Source organism: Mycteria americana, chromosome 8 (assembly GCF_035582795.1).
Source record: "Mycteria americana isolate JAX WOST 10 ecotype Jacksonville Zoo and Gardens chromosome 8, USCA_MyAme_1.0, whole genome shotgun sequence".
In the NCBI taxonomy this organism is placed as follows: domain Eukaryota; kingdom Metazoa; phylum Chordata; class Aves; order Ciconiiformes; family Ciconiidae; genus Mycteria; species Mycteria americana.
In genome coordinates, this window is record NC_134372.1 from 15381602 (window position 1) to 15409131 (window position 27530).

The window sequence follows — 27530 nt, forward strand, 5'->3', positions numbered from 1 at the left end:
GTGATGGAGCCCTGCTTTCCTGGAGATGGCTGAACACCTCCCTGCCGATGGGAAGGAGTGAATGAATTCCTTGCTTTGCTTTGCTCGCGTGCGCAGCTTTTGCTTTACCTATTAAACTGTCTTTATGTCAGCCCATGAGTTTTCTCACTTCTACCCTTCTGATTCTCTCCCCCATCCCAGCGGGGGAGAGTGAGTGAGCGGCTGTGTGGTGCTTGGTTGCCAGCTGGGGTTAAACCACGACATCACCCCAAGTAGATTACCTTTTTACAAGGCCATTTTCTGTTTTGTAGTAGAAACAACATCAAAAATCCTACCTATAAACAAATGAGAAAGCACAAAATTAAGACTAAATATAATGAAAAAGCAAGATTTTTTTTGGGAAAATTAAAAACTTGTACAGGAGAGAAAATAAAGAATAGACAGAAGTGACCATTTTCTGTTTAGTAAGACATTGCCAGATTGTTACCTAACATTTATTAATAATAGAGATAACTGCGAGGAACTTAATTACAGCATCAGAGATTAAGATGGTGAATGTAATACATCGGCAAAGGAAAGTTACACAGTTTAGCACCAGTAAACCTCTCTACCAAAATGTGAAGACTGAACCATTTAAGCTAAGTATGGATGAAAGCTAAAATCCAATGCTGCTTATAATCAAAATTTATACAGTATTTTTTGTCCTGAGATAGACACAGTCTGTTGCCTACCAAGGATATCTCTTCAGTATTTCATACCATCTTAAAGATGCAGACAAATACTCAATTCCTGCTTCAGGAACCATTGAACAGGTACTAAGATACTTTAGTATCGGTACAATAATTACTACATTCTCTGTCAGAAGCTTCATTCCTCAGTATTGTATTCATTCATATATTGGGCTTTTTTTATTCCTGTGAGTATATTTCTAACAGTGTAACAGTAAGTTTAAAAAAGGCCTCTGTGTAATATATAAAGATGCTTATGCCCTCAAGTATTTCTGTAGCTATGACAAAAGCAATTAAAAAACCTACTTAAATTAGAGGATAAGTTTTAAAAATCAGTATTTCATTAAAGACTTCAACCCTACCATAAGAAGGTCCCAATGACATTTACTCATGATATAATGTTAGGGTGTACTGCAATATGAAAAAGATTGGGCTATTTCATTGAACAGAAATAAGATAAAATGTAATGGTACAACTCAATCAGCTGCAGGTCAACTAGAAACAAACTCTGCCATATTCTGGGGGTTTCCTGTCTGAACAAGACTGAGGAAGGGAAGAATTTACTCTAGTAGCTTATTACAGAATGACCATGAGCTCCTGATGTCATGCAGGATAAATAAAGATGTGTACATCAGAAAGTGTAACATACAGATACATAAAGATGTATTAAGTGTTTTAAAAAAACCACACTCCTACGTCTCTGTCCAGAATACAATCATAGTGAGACATGCCTAATAACATTAATTCAGACATGGCAGATGCAAAAGCAAGGCCACTTGAATAACTGAGAAAACAAACATGTAGCAGGAAATGAGATTTACCCTAGTTGGTTTAGAACAGGTTAGGAAATAATTTGGTTGCTTTTAATAGATTGATATCCTCTAAACTCTGTAAAAGAGGGGCTTCTTACAATAAAGGACAAAGTTGGCAAAGGAACTATGTAAATCGCCCATGGATTACCAGGATGAAAACTAGGAAAAGGATTCGAGCCTTTAGAGCAGCAAGGTTTTAAATCAATATTCTAATCAGAGTACTGGAGAAAAGAAATCTAACTAGTTTTAAGGTAAATATCACTACATTTCTGAAAAGGTTTCTATGCAGCAGCAGGGGACTTAAGAAACCCCTTGCAATTCCCTCTTCTCTGTTGTAGCAGTATTAAAAATGCCCACAAGAAAATTTTCAATTATTTAGATGGATGGTTTTTCTTGAACAAAAGCCATATTCTTTACAGATCCTCCACTCCCACTTGCTCTATAATCTATCATCCGTATATCTCTGAGGAACTTAAAGCAATCTGTGTTTCTTTCCAAGATGTTATGTTATCGAACAAGACTTGCAAAACTTAGCTTTCTGGATCATGACATTTTGGATATTGGTTTTAATCTTAATGAGTAAGAATAACATTTCTGCAAATGGCTTAAAGATAACTTTTCTAGGGTTCTGTTGAAAACTACCTAGCTAGGTTCCACAGCACATCAACCAAGAAACTTAAAACAATATAAAAAGTTAAAATTTATAATTTGTGAGAATATGTAACTCCTCCTATTGCATAGGAAACTCATAGTTATTTTTATCTATTGTATAAACATCTGGGAAAATATTTTTGAGACATGAAAAGGAAGGCTAGATCTAATTTTAAAGCTAGATCCTTCCATCATTGCATAAATAAATTATTTTCTCTATTTTTGTTTTAGTATTTTTAAGATGCTTCTTTGGGCATCATTTGACCTCTGCCTATATTTTAGCTGTAGCTAGATTACTCTGTAATTTCTTATCTGTTTTTTGTTATAGGTATTAGAAACTTGAAGTCATTCTATTTCAGCTCCACCTCACATTAATCTATTAATGCTTAATAATTAATTTCAATCATCAGCAAATACTGGTTGGAAAACACCATTAAACACAAATTCCAGTACTAATACCTCCAACTAGTAAATATTTGAGTTGAAATTACCTCATTGTTACAGAACTGTACAACTCAGGAAAAGCTATGTAGCTTATCAGGTGGTCCATTTCTTATAGTTTATTCCTAAATAGAATTATGGCTTTGCATTCAGCATTTTTTAATTCAATTTGTACTAGCTGTCTCCATATTTTGAAAAAAAAAAAAAAAAAATGACTGCTGTTTATACCTCAGTCTCAAGGACCACTTTCTCAGAATAAAGGAACCAACACAGATAAACTTTACACACTTCTATAAGCCAGACTGCATACTGTATCTTTAAAAGATTAATCAGGGCAAGATTTTTGTTATAGCCTTGATATAAACATTTACTATAAAAGGTATGAAAAACCTGATTTGGGGGTTCTCATTTAGCCATATTCACTTAAATTATCTTTCATTTGCTAGGTGGGGTTATCTTCAGAATGCCAGAGGAGCATGTCCTGTGAAATATAATTACAATCAACTGAGGATCAGAGTTATCGGAAATTCTCCTAGTTTGAGCTAGCTTAAAAAAAAAAAAAAAAAAAAAAATTAGGTTTCCATTTCACCATGAGAATTAGTTAACTTTACTTGACACTTTAAAATCTTTTCAACTTTCTTTTAAACTGCTTCAAAATCCTTTTCTGAGCTTTTTGGTTTCAGTAGAACCATCTTCCTCACTGGCATAGTATCAAAACAAGTAACATTTTCAGTTATGTAACAGTGCTTTAAAACTGATGCAGTTTATGGTAAGATAGTTACTAAATTTCTCAGCGTTGCCAAACCATCACCTTTTCAAAGTAATATATCTATTGAGAAAGTACAAAGTTAAAAACACATGTCCAAACTTCCCGATTTCAAGCTAATTAAAGTAAACTTTACAATAAATAAACCAGACTCTAACCTTTTTTGCTTGTTCAAAAAAGTTAACTTCAGCGAGTGGTAAATCTTCAAGGATGCAATGATTCTCGGTGATAAGGCTTCATATATGGTTAATATACAGCACATAGGGTAAAATCACAACTAATTCTTTGACGGTGAGCTCTCTAATTTAAAATGCTAACAGAATGCAACTGTACAGTGTGCTCTATTATACTCAATAACTGAAAACCACTTACAAGAGAAGATTCTCAAGAAATGATTGAGAACAAACTATTCCTACTTGTTTTCCCTCTACCTTCAAAAGTAGTATGGTCATGAGAGTGCACATGCCATGCATTCTGCACCTAGGGAGACATTGTTCTCCTCTTTTGCCCTGACCCTTTTGAGAATAAGGACAAGTGATCAATCTGTGATCCCCAACAGGAAACTCTAGCAGAAACTCTAATATAGGGAATGTCAATGCAGCCCTCCTAGGAAAAGGAGGAACTGGGGATAAAACATTTCCTTCAGTTCTGGACATGGTCCAGACCCTTTCATTTCCCTAGGGACTGACAAATTTTATCTTAGGAAGGCCTGCAGAATAGAAAAGCCTTGATTAAATGGAAGGATGAATCACAAGAACAGATATGTGTTGTGGTTTAACTCCAGACGGCAACTAAGCACCACACAGTCACTCGCTCCCTCCCCCGCGGTGGGATGGGGGAGAGAATTAGAAGAGTAAAAGTGAGAAAACTCGTGGGTTGAGATAAAGACAGTTTAATAGGGAAAGCAAAAGCCACACATGCAAGCAAAGCAAAGTAAGGAATTCATTCACTCCTTCCCATGGGCAGGCAGGTGTTCAGCCATCTCCAGGAAAGCAGGGCTCCATCACACGTAACAGTTACTTGGGAAGACAAACGCCATCACTCCAAATGTCCCCCCCTTCCTATTTCTTCCCCAAGTTTATATGCTGAGCATGACATCATATGGTATGGAACAGCCCTTTGGTCAGTCTGGGTCGGCTGTCCTGACTGTGTCCCCTTCCCAACTTCTTGTGCAGCTGGCAGAGCATGGGAAGCTGAAAAGTCCTTGACTAGTATAAACATTACTTAGCCACAACTAAAACTTCAGTGTGTTACCAACATTATCCTCATACTGAATTCAAAACACAGCACTGTATTAGCTACTAGGAAGAAAATTAACTCTATCTCAGCTGAAACCAGGACAATATGCCACAGAAGTAGGCATATCAGTATGTGTAGAAGAGGTAGGAGGGGAATAAGTGATGCTGCAGTAGTTTAATTTTTTTCCTGGGCAGGATTTTTTTTCCTCACTCATCAGAAATATAACACTGTGGAAAGACTATTCAAGTTTCTTGTGTAAATGTAGTACAGCTGCAAAACAAAACTGTTCTTCCTCTACAGAGCAGAAATAAAAAATGACGCAGTGATGACACGCTAGTTATTGAGTTTGATTTCTTTATTAATCTCTTCCTCAAGTAAATATTATCTTTTAAAATCTAAAGTATATAAGGTCCTTATGTAAATATTTTCTTGGGTGACTGGGAGAACGAAACTGTAAATTCCTACTAAAAACAATTCTAGAGAATGCTTAGAGATGATGATATTCTTAGATATGCTTAGAACTTGATGATATTCAAACCAAATACAACATGCTAAACCAGTACAGATAAAGATAAAACTCATATAGTGTCTTTGCTTACTAAAGATTTGGAGAAGCTGGGGCATAGAAAGGATCTTGAGGACAGGGACAAGAGAGAATAGTTTCAGTGAACTGGAGAATGGGTGTTTCTGATGACTGAGACCCCTCTACTCTCTAAATCAGGATGTTCATAATTAAGATAATTTTGAATCTTGATCTTCTCCTGCAGTCTAAAAGTCTTAAAATAATTACCTACATCAGGTAGGTATTTGTAGCTTTTCTAAATGGATCCAAATCTGTCCATGATGATCCCCTTCTTTGATCATGCCCAGTCTTTTGTACATTTGATTGGTACAGTGTGTGTGTAAACGCATCTGAATTAATGCCTAAGCTTGAGAAGATGGGATGGTAGCTCACACCATGTAACTTGAGATATCTAACTGAGAGGTCTAGACTCAAAGCTTAGCTCCCTGCATAGTTACTGAACATTCAGGAGGTAATTAGGTGTTCTTAAAAGGCCACGAATCTATGTGGAGGTATTAAAATTATTTTAGGAGTACTCTGAATCTCTCTCTGGAGGATCCAGTGAAAACCTCAGCTCCAAATTCATGCACCAAGCTGATACTCCGTGGTATGAAAACCTCTTGCATAGCCAGCTCACTGAGAATCCACTACAAACTGTGATAATCTCCCTTTTAGAAGCCACTATTATTGATATGCCTCAAAAACACTAAAGCATTTCGTGTTTGATCTTATTTCAAAGCTTATAAAGCATCAAGGCAAAAAGGCAAGTGCCTTTGCTATCTGGAAGCTTCTCATTATCCCTTTAATCTCTATCGGGAATATTTCAGTTGGTTCCTCCTGTCCAGGCTTCCCTACTGTTGATGTGGAAAGACAAACATAACAATAAGGCAAAAGCTGGTACTTACTTTCAGCTTTCAAGATCTGTACTTCAGTTTCTTCTGAAATACTCCAGTTGAGTGAGTTCTTTCAGAGATCCATAGCCACAAGAGTAATCATCTGAGAAGGAAGTTAGGGTGCAATTTATCAATTCTTGTGACAAGTTCTACAAAACAAACACTTTGCTTTCATTTAGTATTAGCTTCGGTGTTTAAACCATTTGTACAGCAGTTAAAAATCCTCCTGCCATGTCTGTACTACGACCCTGAAGTAAGGTGTGAATTTTTTGTCTGAATATCAAATAACCAACTAGCCACATTAAACATGGATGTTTGAGAGGAATGTGTGATAAAAACACATAAGAACTGAATTTAGACCCATTAATAAAAAGGCATTTTCCAAAAGCCACATGAGATAAACTTTGTTTCTAGTTATTAACTATGCCAAAATGCTTCTTCTGGTGCTTACTTTAGATCTCTTTGTGAGTACCTTGAGGTGTTTATCCTCATTAAGAAAAACCGAAAAGGGGGAACACAGATGTAGCACTCATTTTAATTGACTCTTTCAATGCCAAATTATTCAATAACATTAGATAGTACAGGATTGGACAATGTGTCTAATAAGCTGGTGAAGGATAAGGTCATTTTTGGGAAACAAAAAATCAAGATAGATCAGTTTACAAAAGAAAATACTGCATCCTACATCTAAAATGCATACATATGCCTTTATGGTGGGTAAGTCACAATTTCAATTGTTTTTTTCAGTATTTTCTTTATACTGTAAACCCCATTCCAAAAAGTAGGCAGGAAGATCTGGCTCAATAATACTCAGTAATGCTTCTTGATTACCTGTAAGCATTGCTTTCAAACTTTCCTTCAATACCAGGCACAAGCCACAAACAACGTAAGATTCGTACCTCTCTCAACCCAATGGTGTCTGAATACAAGAACTTGTCTGGTTTTACAGGTGACTTTTTTCTTATTGTTGCTCTTCGGGGAGGAGGAATGGTGATTTTGTTAGTGTGGCCCCTATTTACCTGACCTTTCAAAAGTTTAAGAGAGAAATTAAGTTCAGGATATGAAGCACTATTTTCGTGGTGATGCTGAACATTTTGAACTCGATATCTTCTAGCACAGTGTATGGACAGCAGGAATGTTCGGTTTTGCTTACCTTTTCCAACTACTGCATAATAATAACAACCCAATTTTCTGATCTGGATCCTATAAATTTTTTTTTTCCTCAGACTACGTCTCTAAGTCTCTGGCTGACTCATTATATAATGTATCTCAGAGGCCTGTCTGTCTTCTCAAATTAACCTGAACAGGCTACTGAAGAGATGAATGACAAAACCAATATTTTCCTCTGGCAAAATAATTCAGGTTATTTTATATATTCACCATCCAAATCTTTCATTTCATTTTTTGCCATGTAGTCACTTTTCTAAAGAACAGATGTATCATCTTCTATAACTTTCTTTACATATATACACACTTTAAATGAGTATCTAAAAAACAGACCCTGTTAATCCTTCAGATCTGACATTATTATTATTTGGTTGTAGATCCTCACCTAGGCTAGAGCCCCAGAGGAGCAAGGATTTCCACAAAAATACAGAAGACAGCCTTTGCCCTAACAAAAGGGCAGGAAAATGGATGAAAAACAAAAGCACACCAAGCAACTGGAGCCCTGGAAGCAATTTAACTTGAGGACATGAGATCATGAACAGCCAAATTTTAAACCTTAATTGCTTGAATTTCTGGACCATCTGACTCCTCATACTCCCCTTTTTGTCAGAATTGGGTATTAATTTACATGAGAACACTAATCACTTAAACAGAAAGGACTGATGGCCCTAAAAATATGGATCAACATCAAGAACTTCATTACATGTATTTCAGGGAATATATGCATGTATTTCATCTCTTTCTAGGGAAGGGAAGCAAACCTCTCAGACACTGCTGCTCTTTCTTACATGAGGTTTCTATAGGTAGAGTCTGATACTATATTCCCCTAACTCCTCCAATGAAGATTTATAATCTGAACAGCTCAGAGCAAAAGAGTATCAGAGTAATCTACATTACAGTAAATAAACAAGAATGTAACCTAGAAATTTCACTCAACCACCACATTTTACAGTGAAAATAAAGCAAGAACTGCAACCCTGTATTTACTGTTGAAGTGCTTATAGTTTCATTGACAACAGCTTGAATGTTCACAAAGTTAGGCACTTGATAAAGATTTTGTAACTGAACCTATGTTTATATTTAAAAAATTCTCCATCCCTTCTTTCCCATGACTAGCTTCAAAATCTGACTTTTTGAGCTGATCTGAATACTCTTTGTGACTTCTGAGGACAGGAAGGAAGTGAGAATTGCTTTGGATTTTTTTGGTAGTGCACCTGCAGAGGAATAATCACAACAGAACAATGTCAGAAAAACGAGTCCAGTGTTTTGCCGTTGTCTCCACACTTATTTCCTGTCTCTGGGTTGCCCTCTGAACAATCAGGAGGCAAAGCAATGCTGTTCAGGCAACTGTCCTTACCAGAAAAATTATAGACAGTGAACACTACATGCAATTTCTAAGCAGAGTTCCAGCTATTTTCTGCCCTTTTTCCACATGCTTTACCCTCCCCTACAAAACAGTTACACCTATCTTTGTATCTATATACATATCCATCTCCTTCCATCCTCAGGCATCAATAATACTCTCTGCATTTCTAGTCCTAATGACAAGAGATTGCTTGTGCCAGTTTTGACCTCCCAGTCTCCTCCATTTTAACAGTTTTTAACTATGGCTCTGCTTGGCATGCAGAAACCTTTCTGCAGCAAATTAACCCTCCACTTCTCAGGGCAAGAATAACGACATAGACTTCACCAGGTTTTCTGCCATTGACTAAATCAAACTACAGGTTGCTTTTGCTATTTGTGACGCCTCTACTAGCTGTGCTGGCAGGTACCCCCAGTACAGTGCCATGACCTTCATCCCCTCTTCTCAGAAAAGATACCTTCAGTGCAAGTGAGAGCCTTCACATCTGCAGCTCCACCTCCAGGTTATCTGAGACTTGCTCATCTTGGAGACTGTCCTGCAGTAGGACAGAGGTGCACAGCGCTGCCACGCGCTATTAGGAACAGACTCTCTCTAGCACAGTGTTGTTACTGAAAGTATGTTACACTTCAGCAACTAATTGTCTCATCCAAATGATGAGCTTCTGCTAGAGCCCACATACATTAATCTTATTCTAATTAATTAGGTTAAAACAAATCCTTCCCACTGACTGAAAACATTGAATAATCATTTTAAAATCATAACTTTTATTTTTAATTTTAAGTGTAATTTGGCTTCTATGATTAAAAGAGTATAATCTAAAAAAATCTTGAAACAAAAAAAGTTGATTTTTTTTCAATTGTTCCATTGTTAATTTTCTACCATGTTTACTGTTGCAGAGCTCTAGCAAATGCCTGTGAACTTCAGTGGTGGTTAAGCACCCAAGTAGGAGATGACCATCTGAGCATTTTTAAGGAGTCAGGTAAAACTCCTCTTGCTTTTAAGTATAGCAAGTGTATGAGTTCACTACTGTATTAGCTTTTTGTCACTGCTTTTTGTTAGTTTGGGGTGTTTAGGGTTTTTTTTTTTTGGTTTGGTTTTTTTTTTTTGGGGGGGGGTGTTACTTAGTTCCACTTTTAACCATATATTAACAAGACTCAGGTTCAAAAGCTGCGTTTTAAATTAAAAAAAATATATTCTATAAATCAGAGCAATGATTATCTGTGAAGAGGTTTACTATTAGTATTCTATGTAATTAATGATGATAGTTTCTAAACAATATGGATTTTTTTTCTTGGTAAGGTGAATTACATGACAGAAGCATGATGTCAATAAAAAGACTAAGTACCTTTATACATGAAACTGATTAATAATAAATATTGCTTCGGTTTCATGTTCTGATACCAGCAGTGAGAGAACTGCATGTTTCCCAAATTCTGTATTTCAATGCACTTTAGCTGATGCCACTTCTCATTGTACCCTTAATTTCCTTTTCATAGAATGAACTTAACTTTCAGAGATTCACTAACCTAATTTTGCACAAGTGTTCATTAAGTATTTACAATTCACATAAATTACAAAGAAAAAAAGGTGTTTACATCATATTTTTTCTTAAAATACAGTCCAAAAGAGAATAATGGATACTTTGTTATTTGAAATGTCTCGTAAAGGTTCACTGAGTGGATGAATGTCTTATTATGAAGCTACAGGTAAGACTACATTTAGAAACTGAAATATTTTCTTGAAAGTATGAAGAGGAAAAAAATACGCATTTGATACTTACGCCCCAAACTCATATCTAACATGGAAAAGCTGAAAGAAGATGTAATCCAAAAAGAAGCGAGCACAGGAGTGAGACTAGGACCACCATATCTGAGAAGCTGCCTCTGTGACAGCCTTGGCTAGTCACTCACATGGTAATAGCTTTTGCTTGTCTCAAAAGGGCAAGTCTAGTTGGTCCACCAGAAGGATCCATGGTTTGAACCCAACACCAGTCAGGTGTTGGACATATAAAAGTTTAAAAAGTTACCAGACTTCACTAGAATTATTAAAGAAATTAGGACACACTTTCCTTTCAGTTGCAGCTTACTGGAAAGATAATTTTTAGCCTACAGAAACTCAATTTCAGTGCACCAACATGCAATATCTCCCTGCAATGCCGTGCAGCAGGCTCCAGCGAGAGCCTCAACACATTCAAAAATCTTCCCTTCACTGCAATGTTCTTGCTTACCCATGTTGAAAGGGAATAAAATAATCCTTGGTAGATACGAAATTGTTCATTTTTCCATTTAAAGCACTATCTTAGAAACCATCAGGAGGTCATGTATTCCATTCGTCATTTATAGTGTTTTGCATCTTCCCAAAGGCACTGAAGTGCATGCATAATTCACATGGAAGAAATATTCAATAAAATGTTCAAAACATTTTGCAAACAACACATGGCAAATAAACCTTTATTTGCTCCTTTTGTGTTATGCTCTCTTTCCCTTTGAAAATACTCCTCTCCGTATAATTTTTGATCCAATATTTCTGTGGTGTTATTGTTGTTCTGCTACCTTCCCTAAGTAAATTACATATAAAGAATATCAGAGGATGCTTACTTGCAGCTACTTTCTCAACAAGAAATATATGCAATGAATTCACTGCTGAGAGATTTATGCGATTCTAATCAAAAAGTGTCATAATAAAATGTTTACATTACAAAATGAAAAATCTTAGGCTTTTCAGAGTAGCAGGATGGGAAGTTTGCCACTTGGCATAGCTAAACTTTTATGAATGTTTATGAATTATTCTACTGGAAAATGAATGGTGAGCTATAATAGTTTTTGTGTATATGTCACTATTCCCTGCTGCACTATGATGGGACTATTCATGTATAACAGTTAATACAGCAGAGTTGGAGCTTTTCCTGCCTCGGTAGATGCTGGAGTTTTCAGAGGCAGACACTTGCTAATGCCTATTTGTATGCATCTGATTCCAGACATTTTCCAACTTCAGGGAGACAGAAGAGGCAGAAAATGGAGTTTAAAAAGAAATACATTAGATATCTGAAACAAAACAAAAAAAAAGGCAGGAATGCTAAAATCCATTTTAGGACATCTCCACACAGCTGCATCATTCATCCACTGCAAATCATAAGCATAGACCAGACATTAAATGCCATTCTATCCTTCCCACAGAAGTCAGGGCACTTTCAAAACACAGAGGGTGGCAAATCAAAAAGGTTTAAAAAAACCAACCAACCAACCAACCAACAAAACAAAAGAAGAAAAAAAAGTCAGTTCTGTGCTGCCACCTACTCCAGACCCTACCAGAACAGTAGGAATGAGGCATGAAAGGGCAGGGTAACTGACCTGAGCACTCACTGCCCAGAAGCGAGAGAGTGTGTACAGCATAATTTCAAATGTCGGTGGAGTTTCTACTTCAGAGTGTGCTTTGGCAGAGTTGTGAGTCATAAATTCCTCCAGAGCCACTGGCTGCCATGGCCCTTACTAACCTGTCTGTTCTGCTAGATCATTAAGCCACAGATCAGCTAGCTATTTAATAAGATAAAGGCAAATCTTTTTTTTTTTTCCTAACTTCAGAGTACCACTACAGCATACAGCTTAAGCAAGGCTCATTAGCAGAAACTTTTTAAAAGGAAAAATGAACAAATAAAATGAATAAAACTACTTATTTGTACAGCAAACTGTATTTGCTGGTATAAGAAATGGTCTCTATATTCAGCTTTCCAAGATAGAGATGAAAGAGCGCATTATGGATGGCAGTCCATTAAGTAGTTGCACGGATTGCAGACTTCCTTCATATTGTTCTTTGAAAAGGCAAGTTGTTGCCAGTAAGTTGTTCTTGTTTTGTAATAGCTCATCAGAGCTTCTTCGAGCTGCACCAAATCCAAGCTAACTAGTGCTCTTCCATTGCTGTCATTTTCCTTCCATATTTGCAAAGTTAGTTGCTGACAGTGTTTATGAAATATTGCAAGTAGGGCTGTCTGAAGCTCTCCCATTCCCTTTTCTGACTTTGTCTTACCAAAAATGGTAATCTTGGTGGTAAATTAGAAAACAAAATAATAGATAAAGAATAGTATCTTAGGTGGCAGACAGATCCTGAGACACAAATGATTGTGTCATGTTAAAATTTCCCTTTGCTCTTTACAAAAAAAAAAAAAAAAAAGCCAGACAAAACATTTTCCTTTCCCAAACACAGGTAACAGCTGGATTTGTCATGCCTTCAGCCAGTGAGTTCTCATGCTATTTATCATACAGCTGCTTCAGTGATCCCAACTGGTTGCTTCTTCTTAATGTTTAAATACCTAAACTTCAATACAGAGCTCAAAAAGATATAAAAGCCTGAAAAATTCAGGCCGTGGCATAGTTGCAATTTCAAAGGAAAGTCTGCATGTTTGTTTATTTGCAGATATATTTATGTAAACAGGGTTCTCTAATCATACACACATGATAACACTGAATCAACAGCACTGGTACACCTTTGACATTAGTTGTTTTTATATCCTTTAATATGACAGTAATTAAAATTAATTCATGCAGATTTTCCTTTAAATATACTACATTAGCAAAGAGCATTTGTCAAATCTACCTCCAGCATACAATGCCTAATGATATCCCTAAACATTAAAAACCCTAATCTTGTAATTTATTGCTCAAAGCAGTTTACACGTATTAGTCTAATAAACTGCAAGCAGTGAATTAACAGATGTCTTCTTGTACGTGGAATAATTTACTTTAAATTCATGCATATTTAGGAACAGTATGATACAATTAACTACAGTGGACCCGCTGAAATGAGAAGTAGCTCCGATGTCACGCTGAAGACGAAAGGTGTTTTGAATACTCTCAGTCTCAACAGTTTTGTTAGGACGTAAAATTCCCATTTATAGTTTATGACATGCATCTGATTAGAAATCTTAATAGCCTCCATAGTACAGTGGAACAACTGCAGTCACGAAGAATTGTAATATTTACCATCCCATTATTATTCAATATATTTATTCAATAAAACCCAGCACTACTATATTAGGCACATTGCCACTTAGATTGTAAACGAATCACTGAGGCCGTAAACAAATCCCGTTTCTCACATCTAGTCAAATGTTAGTCAAAATAAGAACTGCAGCTGCGGATATTAATAAGTCCAGGCTTATGCAGAAAATTATCAGGACAATATTTATGTTAAATATGATATCTTGACCCAGTGGCCATTAACTACCAGTTTTGATTTATATCCTTGATTTGCTCAAGGATATAAATTCCTACTGTGTAGTTCCAAACTCAGTCCTCGAGGATTAATGAATAAGCAGCACTGAGAATGCAGAAAATTCATAGCCTTTGATAGATAGAAGACTAAAAGATTGTAATATAGAATTAAAAATCCTTAACAAACAACTGCTAATGCCTGTCATCAAGACAAAGAACACATACACGGTAGGAAAAAGTGAATCAACAGCAATCACAATCCAGAAATCAGCAGCTCTTAAATCTTCAAGGTGACTGAAGAGACTCAACAGACATTCTGGTTGGCATTATGTCATTGGATCTTATTATTAAAAGGGTGTCTATTTATATCCTTTACTTCCACACACCTCATGGTGGTTAGGGAAAATATATAACTGCATTGACTGACATGGTAATTAAGGAAAATGTCACAGATACAGTTCCTTTATCAAGACCTTAAAGTATCTGAGGTCTTGAATTGAGAATCTGTGGGAACCAGCCAGATCTCAGCAAATCTGAACTAGGAATGTATTTTAAACACAGATAGGTCAAACAAGGTAAAAACTGATTAGCCCAATCAATAAAAACCCAGTGGGATCTTCTGTGGCATCACTGAACTTACAGGCTCCTGGACTTGGTTTGCTCCTGGACAACAAAAAAAGATGAGAGGATTGGTTCGCTAACATTCCAGTTATTGAGGTCATCACTTACGTGCATGTCATTGACATACATGATCATATCATTGACAATTGGATAAATGGATAATGGTGAATACTTGATAGTACATAATATCATCACGGATGCAACTGCTGCTTCTTCAATAAAAATGTTTTACATCAGTAAATGAGATTTTCCTCTCAGTTTTACCAATGGGAATTTGCAACTAAATTATGTGAAGAAGGATCTCAGCCAACTTTATTTCCATCTCCTCCTATTGTGTGACTGTTTTATAAGTGACTTGATTACTGTTCAGCACTTCTCATTTCTAAATGGTTCTGATAGTTCAATACAGGAAGTTATAACAAGTTATATTAAATGTGGGTACAGAGCAAGGAGCAGTCTCTTCAGGTTAATTGGTCTTGCTTTTAGGTGGCTGACGAGACAAAATAATCTGTAACCTCTTCCAACCTATCAGCTTAGCAAAAGAGAAGGGCTACTGTCACAAATCTGTAAAGTTCTTTCTCCCCTGATCAGGATTTTAGGCCTGATAAACATTTTGGTCTGTTGTATTTCTCATGGGGCTATTTTGCATGAATCACCCTGCCAAATATATGAAACCTTGGACAGCATGGTGAAAAATACTTGAAAATAGGCCTTCACACCACTGGCATTTTTATCATGTACTGATTGTATAATGATTAGATTTACCATGTTATTTTTGGAAAGAACTCTAAAGTATTATAAATGTTATATCATTTTTTAAATCACAAACACTTAAGAAATGCAGAAGGCTATTAGCTTCATTGCAGCCCCTTAAACTGCTGTGAAATGAGCTCTAAATGTGCTATAAAGTGATTTCAACAATTTATAAACCTCCCCTGAGTAGCCCTGAGCAAGATATAAATGTTACAGAAAACCACTGTTGCAGAACAGATAGTTATTCACTTTAGGGATGGGCAATCCTTTAGTGGTTTGCACTGAAAACTAAATAATATAGGTTTGTTCCTTTGGTGTTCATTTCCAGCTAATTTCCACAGTCTCCAGAATTTGCAGTTTACCATATAGTTTCAGAAAACAGGGCGTTTCTTACCTTTATTCTGCATGTCCTTTCCCTGAGCTCTAGTAACACCTCCCAGCCATCTCTGAGCAGCACCCTCTCCCTTATTTCCACGGGCACTAATTTTTTCCTGAGGTACTTAAATGAAACTACTGTCACATTTGAACATCTTATAATATCTACAAGAAAAACAACTACACCTTTTTAAGGTACAATATCCCAAAATGCGATCAATACACTCAGGTTGTCTGATGTACTACATAAGTGTGTTGAAGTAGCTCCTGACAGAAGGAATAAAAGTTCTGAACACTGAAGTGTCCTTATTGCAAGTAGCTTATAGAGAAAACATAGGAAAAGCACTTAAAGACAATCTACTTTTTCTTAGCAAATATATACATCATGGCCAAGAGTAGCATGGATTTTTAATCTTCATTTTTTGATAACCTTAGCTTTCATGTCTTTAAAACACATCTGAGAATGTAAAAGCATATTTTCCTGATAGTCTGGACATGAAAGGAATAATTTACAGAGATTCAAATCATTTATCCAGCACCATTTATGAAACCTATTTATTAGAGGCCTGGCTGACTGCCTTGATCTACCGTTCCCAGTTCAAATCACACTTCTATCGCAGTATAACAAGCTACTGATCAATACAGAGAATCTTCTCTGAATACAAGTTAACTTTTTTCCCCATCACTAAGCAAGCTTCCCCCGCCCTCCCCTGAAGCACACCACAGCCAATCAATTTTCAATGTCTGCTTCATCTGTTTGCATTTCATAAAGTGCTGCGGTCTGATGCTTTAGAGAAGGCAGCACTTCTGCACAACAATCTGTTACCTAGCATTTGAATATTTCCTTCAAGAAGCCAGAATATAAATATTTTGCCTGGAACTACATCTTACATCCACTTTGGACTATGGCTGCATGGGAGATAAATCACACAAGAATATAAACCACTCCACATTGTTAAAGCACTGGGCATGGAAAGCTGTAGAAGTAAACTGTAGTGTATTTTATATGTATGCACAAATGCTGCATTATCTCTGAGAATAAACGAGAGCTGTCTGTGCATGACAATGTAGAAGTTCCTTTTACGGACAGATCTGAATTACTTTTATTTAGAATTCTGAAGATTTTTTCAGGTATTCTGAATGTTTTGATTTTGTTAGGTTTTGGTGTGGGTTTTGGGTTTTTTTGTTTTGTTTTTTTGTCTAAACATATCCTCCTTTGTACTTTAAAACCCCAGGCAGGAGTGGGAGAGGCGGTATGACAGAAATATGGACCCAAAGCCCAGTTGGCAACCAAGCACCACATAGCCACTTGCTCACCCTCCCCGCTCCCCTGGTGGGATGGCGAAGAGAACCGGAAGAGTAAAAGTAAGAAAACTTATGGGCCGAGTTAAGAACAGTTTAATAATTGAAATAAAATAATAACAACAACAACAATAATAATAACAACAATAATAAAAAATTGTAATGAAAACAAAAATAACAAGAGAGGGGGAGAGAGAGAAAAAAAAACAGGAAAAACCAAAAAAACCCAAGTGATGCAACTGCTCACCACCCACCAACCAACGCCCAGCCAGTCCCCAAGCAGTGATCACTGCCCCCCAGCCAACTCCCCCCAGTTCATATACTGAGCATGATGTCATATGGTATGGAATAGCCCTTTGGCCAGTTTGGGTCAGCTGTCCTGGCTGTGCCCCCTCCCAGCTTCTTGAGCACCTGGCAGAGCAGGGGAAGCTGAAAAGTCCTTGCCTAGTGTAAGCATTACTTAGCAACACCTAAACCATCAGTGTGTTATCAACATTATTCTCACCCTAAATCCAAACCACAGCACTATACCAGCTACTAGGAAGAAAATAAACTCTATCCCAGCCGAAACCAGGACATGCCAGAAATCTCTACATTCCCTAAGATTCTAAGTCCAAATCTGCCATTTTAAAAGACGTGTGTGTGCCCTGGATAAGCTCGTGAACTTTTGGATACTCACACAAACGAAATCAACCCCTGAACCTTTTGTGATATGTCTGTGGCAGTCACGATGCAAATTGTTACAAGAATTTAAGAGAGTATGGTTCATAAATCCTATTAACCTCTTAATCAAAGATCGTTTTGAAAATTCCATGCCACTGGATCTGTTACAGATTTTGTTATGACCCCTGCCTGGCACTGCCAAATTTTGTATTTTCTGCTCAGTTAATAGTGCTTGAAAGATCTGTTCACAAGATTCCCAAAGAATAAACATGTCTGAGAGTTTGAAATGTTGTGATCTCCTAAAAATGAAAAGGGAATTTTGAATACTAACTTTTGTTTACATTTCTTTTAAAAATAGATGGATTCAAAAGTAAATGAAAAATTATTACAATTCAGTGAATAATATGAGACCAACGATTAGTATCTGCAAGTAACAAGAGTAAACATAAAACATCCAGATTGAATGAAATTTGATATTAGAACTTCACTAGAGTCACATGTAACTTCTGGTATTAGGTGACCCATTCTTGCTTGTGAAGTAACATAAAGATGTTGCACAGTAAGAACAGAGCTTGCTGGGGGAGGGCCATCTTTTTACGGTTTATACTGAAGTGCAAAAGTACAAATTTAAATATTAAGATAAATGGTCAACAGATAAATACTGATAGTTATAATTCATTTCAGATTTTAATTTTTTCCAAGAACACACATGCTTGGATTTAAAGTGCTGTTTGACAGTCACAGTATCATTCAGCTTTGACCACTTCATCTGCTCTCTAACCATCTCTATAATATTACAAGATTTTTCAGTGAGAGCTACTACACTGCTACCTCAAAACAACGAAGCAACCTGAACAGAGGAGTGCTATCTTCTGTTTCTTCACCACAAAAATTAAAATTAAAAAAAAAGAAAGAAAAAAACCCCTTAAGTTTTGCGTGAATAGTATTTGGTACAGAAATCTGAGTTCTGATTTCCTCTCACACACCAGTTCAGAAGTAAACATTCCCGCCTCTCCTTTTCAACTTCTTTTCTACATTTACTGGATTCCAAGATATTTCTAGGTTTGATTTTTTTTTTTTGGATGAACACCTAGGACAGACGCTCAATACCGCAGGCTATGGTGACTGTGCTATGCCAAGTTAGACAGCAGGTGAAAGACACGTAAGAGAATTAACAGCAAGTAGGTGCTGTAAACTCTGCCCAAGATTTCTATGAGCCTCAGGTTGTTTTCGTACATAAAATCTACTTCAGGCACTTTTGTATATATGCAAAACATCACCACTTCAGCATTTCTTCTAATCTGTACAAAGCTATGGCTGTACATTCTCAAATACATCCAAAAAAAGTTAATTTTCATTTCATAGAAACTTTTCTGTATTATTTTATGGTACAGCGGAAAGGTTTTATTGTCACTTCCTCTGGATGACCTGCCAAATTTTCTGTTACTCCCCTTCTTGTAAATTTCCTGGCAATCTCAAACGCATGCTGGTAAAAGCTCGTATGGCATAACATCATGAATTTCCATTTTTCACATGCAGCTGTAGTTAACCAGCATCTAAATAGCCGGAAAGCCTATTATCATTCCAGAAATTAGACACTTTTTTCAATAATTATAATATGAAGCACACATCTCTAAGAAAACTATGAAGTCTAACTCTATATCACAACACATTACATAGAACATTGCTCTACAAGAATGCAAAATGCCAATGCTGCCTTCTCATCTTAAATGCTTGTATTCTACTAGTATTTCCTCATCTTCAGAGCCTCTTAGGCCAAAAGCTCAGAGCCAGTTACCATGGATCAAGCTTTCAGAATTGCCATTTCCAGCATAAACTATCCACAAAGAGAAGAGTGAACTTAAAATAGAGTTTGAGTGATAATTTGTTATCACTGTAACAAAAGGACATATTCAAGCATTCAAATGGCTGGACTTATCAGCAGGAACTTTTCAAATAAATCTTAAAAATTTTAGGAAAATGTTTCAATCATTGCTCATGGAAATTATCCCAGAATAGACTTCACAAGATCTCTGAGTTTCCCAGAACTGAAAATCCAGACAGAAGTCTGGTATATGCAAACTGTAACTCAGCTCCACAGGAATATGATTTCTGAGTGTAATTTTCTGAGAAGAAATCAAAGGGTTGCCCAGCTTAATATAATTTACTAATTTTTCTGTCATGAATAAAAAGCCAGATTAATTATTTAAGTTTCAGGAAAAAGACAGTGTGGGTGGCCCATTATATAATTTTTATGCTTTGCTGAACAATTTCTGAGGACAGAACATGAAAGGAGAATTTAGATCAATATAAACAATGTGAAAGACAAACAGAAGATATGTGGAATGAAGTGGCTGACACTGTTGAAAGAGTAGAACAGTAAATTTCAAATTAAAATTAATCCAGCTTGAAATCTTGTATTAGATGAAACCAGTAAAAGCACCATGCCAGAAGAACCAATGGCTCTGGTAGCCAAAGAATAGTGGTGGGATGAACGCTATACTGCAAAGCACAACAGCACTGATTTAAAGATTATTAACACAGTTTTCTGCTATTCAATTAGATGTTCATTGCTGGGAAGCAGTGAAGGAGGATTCTTCAATAGGAAGGAAGAATGTCTGCAATACAATTATGAACTCCCAATATAATGCTGTAAGAAAGCCAGACTAATATGACCTAGAATGTGTCAATTCAAACATTTGCAATAGGGAAGTTGCTCATTAGTGGCAAGAACAGAAAACCAGCTTTTAAGAGCCTGCCCCTCCACAGACAGCACTGCCGTAAAGCCAGGGTATCACCTGAGGCGCTGTACTTACTTGTTCCTGCCTCTGTTGTTTCCGATCACATCCTTAGTTGTAAGCAAAATTAGGCAGAGATGCTTATTCTGTGTTTGCATGGTTCCTCGCTCAAGACCGAACTTTGTCTTGAGTTCAGACTTTGCAGCTGTACACTACTTCTCTGTGCAAGAGACAAGAGGTGGTAGGGTCCTTAAAGATCAGCTTGAGAGTTGTGGATACTAAACTCCTTGATGAAATGCAATCTCTTAAAGCATATAACCCTGCAAACTTACCATTTTATTTATCCCAGACATCCTGTTTGTATCATTTGATGAAGTAAAAAGGCTCAGCAAATGGATCCAAAAAGCACTGACAGCCATCAAAGCTGTTTATTGTGTCACGTATTATTTGCCCAAATGCACACTCAGTATTTGGAAAGTAATATATTTATGCAAATATTTTTGCTAAAAGCAGTCCTTCGGACTTACGGTCTTACGAACTCATGGCGAAAAAGTTAGTGGTTAAGCAACTTTTTTATTTCAGTTTGTTTAATACAAAAAGTTGGAAAATTGTAAATGACAGAACAAACATTACTTAAGAGCAGGGAATGTTTCCTATTTGTCAACCGCCTGGCTAATCAGAGCAGACATGCCATATACCAGTTAATGGTGTCTGTTCACAAACACAGTGTTATCCAGTGGTCTAGAGCGTGACTAATAAGACTCATTCTAGACTCTGTTTTACACTTTAGCCTGCATTGTTGCAAGCTGCAAAATTTGAACTTGCGCAAGTAAAAAATTACAATGTCCCTGTGACATAGAAATTGCTGATTTCCTGATCTCCTCTTTCCTTGGGATCATTCTGGTTTAGCCTAAAATATACCACAGAGAGTGATCCAGTACAATCACGGCAGCTATTCATTTCTTTATCTACGATTTCTCTTCTGATACTGAGTTCCATTTATCACTTCCCAAAGATAAGCATCCTAAGATTTCCCAGGGGTAGCTAGAAAAGGTACATTTAGAAGTCATTGTATTGCAACTGAATAAATAATTTTATACCACCACCCTCAAAAAAAAAATCAGTTCTAACATTAATCCCTAAAAGTTACAAACCATAATGCTGTCTTCTTTTTTTGGTTGTTGGTTTTGTTTGTTTTTAATCACATTAATAACAATGGGAAACATTAATTTTTTCCTTTAGAAAGCTCCAAATTATTTTTCAGGCATTAATGTGATGGCTTTAACCATGGAAATACAAGGAGGTGGTTTTGGTTTTTATTTTTGTGGTGTGAATTTTGCAATCAGTAGGTGATAAACTATACCACACAAAAATATGAGTGCAGAAAAGTAGTGGCCCATTACTAAAGGCAGACAAAAAGTAATAATCAATACTTGTACCCAAAGACAGAAAAGGAAACTTCAATCATTCAGTAAAAAAAAGACATGTCTTTTGGCAACAGGTGCAAGCCTTATGATACTTACTGTTCTTTATAGTTATTTGGATTAGGCCAGTATTTTTACAGTTCATTTCAGAGGTCATGATACCAATAACAACTATGCTAACAGTATTGCACATCTTCATTAGTATTTGCTGGTGTTCACATCATAATCTTCCTTGACCAGTGCCATACAACCCCCCAAAAAATCTACTTTCAAATTTGTTTTTGATGTTAGAAGTGCTAAACTGAAAATGCTTTTTATGTTCATATGATATTAAGATTTAATCAAACACTGCTATAGTTTGCCATGTTAATTCTGTTCCAGACTAATTTACTGTTACCTCTCACGAGAAGTTCCTCTTGTGCTCTTACAAGCTGTATTATAAAGATATGAGTATCTACCTGTTACAGATGGCACTGTGAAGCTTAATGAACCCGTATTCCTAACAGTCCTGTGTTTGGCATATGAAAAATTAATAAATAAAAATGACAATCTATTTTTAAAAGCAGCTACAAACAAAGCTACTACTTCCTCAAACCTAAAGAGAGTGCTAATGCTTCCACAGCTGGAATGAATGACGTACAATGATTCTTGGAGACACAAGCTGGGCAGGTTTGTGATGATCTGTCAGAGCCCTCGCTTCAGTCCTGTCTTTTCTGTGACCTCGCACAAATTGTGGAGTTTTCCTGAGCCTCAATTCCCTACCTGTATAATAGGAATTACAACATACTTATTAATATATATTGAGAAGAGAAACATCTAAACGTTGGTTGAAAATCTGTAACAATCAATATAGGCAGGGAAAATTTTTTATGAGACTTTTGTTATATGATAAATTTTTATTTCATCAAAAAAGCTTTGAAAATGCTTTTTCAAAGCTCAATGCGATCCAAAATTAATCATTAAAAATAAGTTTTGAGTTATTGAGTCATTAATGCCTCAACAAGATGAATCAGAAGTCTCTCTGTTTGTAGTATATCACTGTGAAAGTGAAAAGCAGGAGATGCAGAAAAAGGCCCCATCCAAGACTGGCTGAGGAAGGTAAAGATGTTCATTTTGTAGAAACACTTCCACTATTCAAGTCTATTCAAGCAACATGGGGCTTCAGCCAGGCCCAACAGGGAATATGGACAGTAATTAAATCACTCTCTTTGGCAATAAAAGACACCACTGAGTCTTTCCAGCCAATATGAGTCTCTAATTATGTATGAAGGTTTTCCTAGCACAGTTTGACATTCAGTGTCTTTCAAGTCAACTAGGTATTAAAAATGACCTTGCACAGCACAAGCTCGCATTTAAAACTTTTCTGTTTGGAGAGTCTTCTCTGTGGGTTTTCTGATAAATCCCTTTAGCTTATAGTTTTTGAAAGAAATAAAGGTATCTTTACTTGTTTTTAAATAAACCAAATACAGAGAACTCAGGCTAGATTAGGTTAGTCTTCACATCTGTCTGAATCTCTGAAAGTTTATTGAAATTACTCTGAATTTACACATCTTTTAAAATTAAATTTATTCCTTAAATCCCATCCCTATATTTGGTCTGAATATTACAGCTGTCATTGAATCCAGAATCCTCATTGGATTACAGCTTTACATATTACAGGATTACATATTACAGCTGTCATTGAATCCATTGAATCCTCAGAATCCAGACTTATCTCCCAACTAGATTACTTTTCACTCATCTGGTATCAATAAATTATCTGATAAATATACATTCTATACCATTACAGCCAATTTCAATGTAGCTAACGTTTAATTACTAGCTCATTCGCCCTGCCTTATACCATCTGCAATTCCTTAAACATTACTGTAGACCATTTAACATCCTGATTTACACTCCATGTGAGCACACGGACACCAACTCTTGCAGGTTTGTGGTGGATTTTAGATACGCTGTGCTTCTTTCCAAAACTCTGCTGCTAACTTCCTGCTATGGACAATTGACCATGATAGAAGTTCTAGAAGCATACTGCAGCTAGTTGTTGACTCAACTTTGCTTTACTGAGAATAGAAAAAATCGTGTGTGAATGAGGTCAGCCTGTTGTTTTACCTATATGGGCAGGCCTTAAGGGAATTGACTCATATAGCTACAGGGTAAAAGGCACCAAATTATAATCTCTTCCAGCCCCATTCAAAGTAAATATGCAGAGCGGAAACCTTTGCCAACTGCTAGCACGTGTCTCTACAAGTTACTCATCATTGATTATAATGCTTTCTGCTCAACCATTTCCATTCTTGTCATGCCTATGTTTTAGTCACGTGTATTTCTTGTCAGCAGAGCTGCTGTTAATGTATAAACTGAAGCTGTGCTCTCCATTACTGTAACAGCAATACTATGAAAGACAAATATCTCAACACAATTTATTCTCAAGTTATTCTTCATCTTTTAGATCTAGAAAAAGCTCGATCAAATAAAGCTCTGTTGAAAAAATACAGACAAATGACTGCTTGCCTAGGGAAAAAAAATAAGCTAATACTTGAGAAGAACTACCCTCAAACTACCATTAAGGAAGGAGATAAAACCAAGTAAAAACAAATAAAAAATAATTCATCTGAGACCACATGAATTGGCAATGCAACATAACCTTCATTTCATGCTGCAGTATTACTTGGTAGATTAGACTATCAAAACATTATTTGAATCTATGCTAGTCAAAAACACCTGAAAACAATTTTATTCAAAACCTAAATGGGTCTAACATGTTTTACCTCAGGTTTCCAGGACTAAGCTCATTAGCATGATACTATTACAATTCATTATAATTCACTATTGCTACAAACCTCTTACAGAAATACAGATTTAGATTCATAGCTGGATTGAAACTGGGAGAAGGATGTTCAGTTTACTAAGTTGAAATTCAGGAATTTGTAGGACAAAAGAGAAGAAAAAGCATATTGAAACAGGAAAGGGGAGATTAGGACACCATTGCTTCTGGATCTACCCTGATTTTTTTCAATTTCTTCTTCCATATGACTAAGAATATGGAGCGGCAGGGGGTGTGTGTGTATATATATCTCTCATACAAAATCTCTTCATGACAATTGGTCCAAAATAAGTAATCTTACAAATTGAATTTCTGTGATCTAATACAAAAATGATGTAAAACTCAAATTCCTTAAAAACACCTGCAAGATGATCTCATTTGCCGGTGCTGATCCAGAATTTTTATCTCAGTTCTAATCTGGAGTATTCAGCATAGTTTAATTGTTGGCATTCATAAAATCAGAAAATAAATCCATTCAGATCTTTTTAACAAGTTCAGTAACACATCATACATGACCCCAATACGTCACAGTTGACAGTCTTCAGCCAAACTGTTATAGACTGAACCTCTTTCTCACAGACACATTTTTCTGTCATTTAAATACTTATCTTTTCCATTGACAGAAACTACCATGACTATCAACTACCTATTTGTTAGCAACCTAAAAGGCTTTTTAGAGATATAAAAATAAAATTAGTAAATCATGATGAGAAAAATATGGACAGGTAAACATATGGATAAGCCTTGTCTCTATTTGTGCTTTATAAAACTTTTCTTTAGTTCAGGAATTCCAGTCAAACTATAAAGATACTTTCTAGAAAAAATTCCTGTTTACTTTAAAATAGTTAATGATAGCATACACATCTCTACTCACATATATTTGTGTGTCTGTATGTATACATTTTTTATATGTGCTTATTTTAAAGGTCCTACCTAAACAGGAAAATTATTCAATGACTTAGCCTGCCTGTGCTATTTCTGGGCCAAAACCACAATTTACCAAGGATTAGTTTGTTTTATAAACAGCTTTTCATGTATCAATCTCCATCTCTCTTCAGGGAAGCGGTGACATATGGTAGGGAAGATCCTGGTCCTGGGAGTTTAATTCATAAGCTCTCATTGCTTCAAGCTCTAGATTAAATGAACAGTTTGATGAATCCTCATGAAGATGTGTGAAATAGGAAAATGATTCAGCATTCCTTTTCTGTGTGGGCAGAAGTCTTTATCTTTTGGAGTTCTTCAGAAAGAGAGAGATCATATTATTGTATTTGCTCTTCATGTGACTAAAATCAGCCCCCATAAATAAGATCCAGCCTCAAAAGGCATATAGAGTAAGAAGTAGGGAGGAATGATAAACACAAGGACAGAAAGATTAAGTGAAAGGTTCAATAGAAAGCTGCAAGATTTGCCATTGAAATAATTAAGTCTATTTTGGAAGATTAAATATTCCTTTTTGCTGTTCCTTGCACATGTTTTAAATTGTCTTTGCAATTTAAAAGACAAATTTGCAATTTGTCTTTGCAAATATTTTGCACTCTGTCAGATTCCCAGGATTTCTGCAGCCCTGCTCCTTCCTCCTGTATCAAAGTCTAACCCAGAGATGACTGGAGAGCCAGCAACAAAGCATTGCTTGAGGCAACGCAGTGTGACAGGCAGAACATATGCACAACAAGAGTATGTTCCCATTATTGACTAAGAGCCTTACAGCAACTCCCAGTTCAATCTCTTGAAAAAAACTTCAGGTGATCCAGGGGTACCACAGACACCCTGGAGTGGCTTCTGACGTGATTTTAGGGTAAAATAGCCTCTTCACATTACAGCTGCTGACATGAGGCTGGGGGAACCTTAATACACCTTGATGAAAAAACCCCCACACTTATGCTAATGCTCGAGTATCCTTTTTTTTGCTTCTGTGTTTCTGAGGCTGGAAATGTTTTAAAAATCTGCACAGAAGGAGTTCCAGTCCCAAATATAAAGAAGCCCAACAGAAGTATGAGAAAGCAAGCAGCACATGGTTGCAGGAAGTCACCAGGAAGAGAGAATGAAAAGAGAAGATCTAATATGATGGCTAAAATCAAAGGTCTTGTTTCTTTGGCATGGAAACATCACTATAGCAACAACCTAACCGGCATGTGAGGACATAACACTGTGACAGACAGTCCAAGAAAGTTTCTCTCAAAATACTGATCCCCATGGGCGGTTCCTGAGACAGAAAGGGTTCTGAGACAGAAAGGGTTGGAGGGTTCTTTTGGTTGGAGGGGGAGGATGTTAGAAAAGTGTGACAATAACAAGACTGCACATCTTTTGGCACCTAATTAAAAGGTACTTTAACAGCAGGTCAATGTCAGGGGTTGTTGATTTGCTATTAAATTTGAGTGCCATTGACAGCTACTTATGCAGCTGAGGGCTGGAAAAGAAGGGTGTTAAGTTTTCAAAGGGAGATGATGAGAGAACCTATGTAATAAAATGCAAATTTTTCCTGACATTAATCATGAAGTATCTTCTGATGGAGAAGCCTTAGAGTGGATTTGGTTGCCTCTTTGATTTACTGAAAGAACTGGTTTAAGTAATCTAAGACTCATAGGAAGCATATACTGTATATGACCCAGACATCAGGAAAACCTGAAAGTTGCTTAGCTGCTTTCTCCAGTGCTGACTCTACAATTTCTAATTAGGAGGAAAAGAAATAGTATTTTGCAAATATTGGTCGTTAGACTGGGACCCTACTTGTAACTAAAAGTTCTCATTCTCTTTCCATTTCAATCTTCACAGGGCACACTTAGCTCCAAGTCCGGGGAGCGGTTTTCCAGCTAACATTACGGACTGTTTCCTTTGGCAAATTAACACAACAATTTTCACAAGCTGAGGACAAGTGCTGTAGGAGTTCCATGGCACCATGGAACAGTGCCACTTCAATACAAATCTTCAGCAACCAAAGAGAGGGTTGCTCTGTTATAGCATATGAATCACTCCTATCAGACATACAATTTTAAAGCCCATTTTACATTCTTGATTTCTTGAT

The 27530-nt window shown here is 36.5% G+C and overlaps 1 long non-coding RNA gene across 1 annotated transcript in view; it reads right to left on the minus strand.

The window, feature by feature from the left end:
* Positions 1 to 3046: 3046 nt before the first annotated feature.
* LOC142413619 (uncharacterized) overlaps positions 3047 to 27530 on the minus strand; it is a 114013-nt gene continuing 89529 nt past the window's right edge. Inside the window, exons 3-4 of the long non-coding RNA XR_012776863.1 lie at positions 6084 to 6220; positions 3047 to 3092 (exon numbers count right to left, since the gene is read on the minus strand). This is a non-coding gene — a long non-coding RNA (uncharacterized LOC142413619). The remainder of the gene's footprint in view (positions 3093 to 6083; positions 6221 to 27530) is intronic.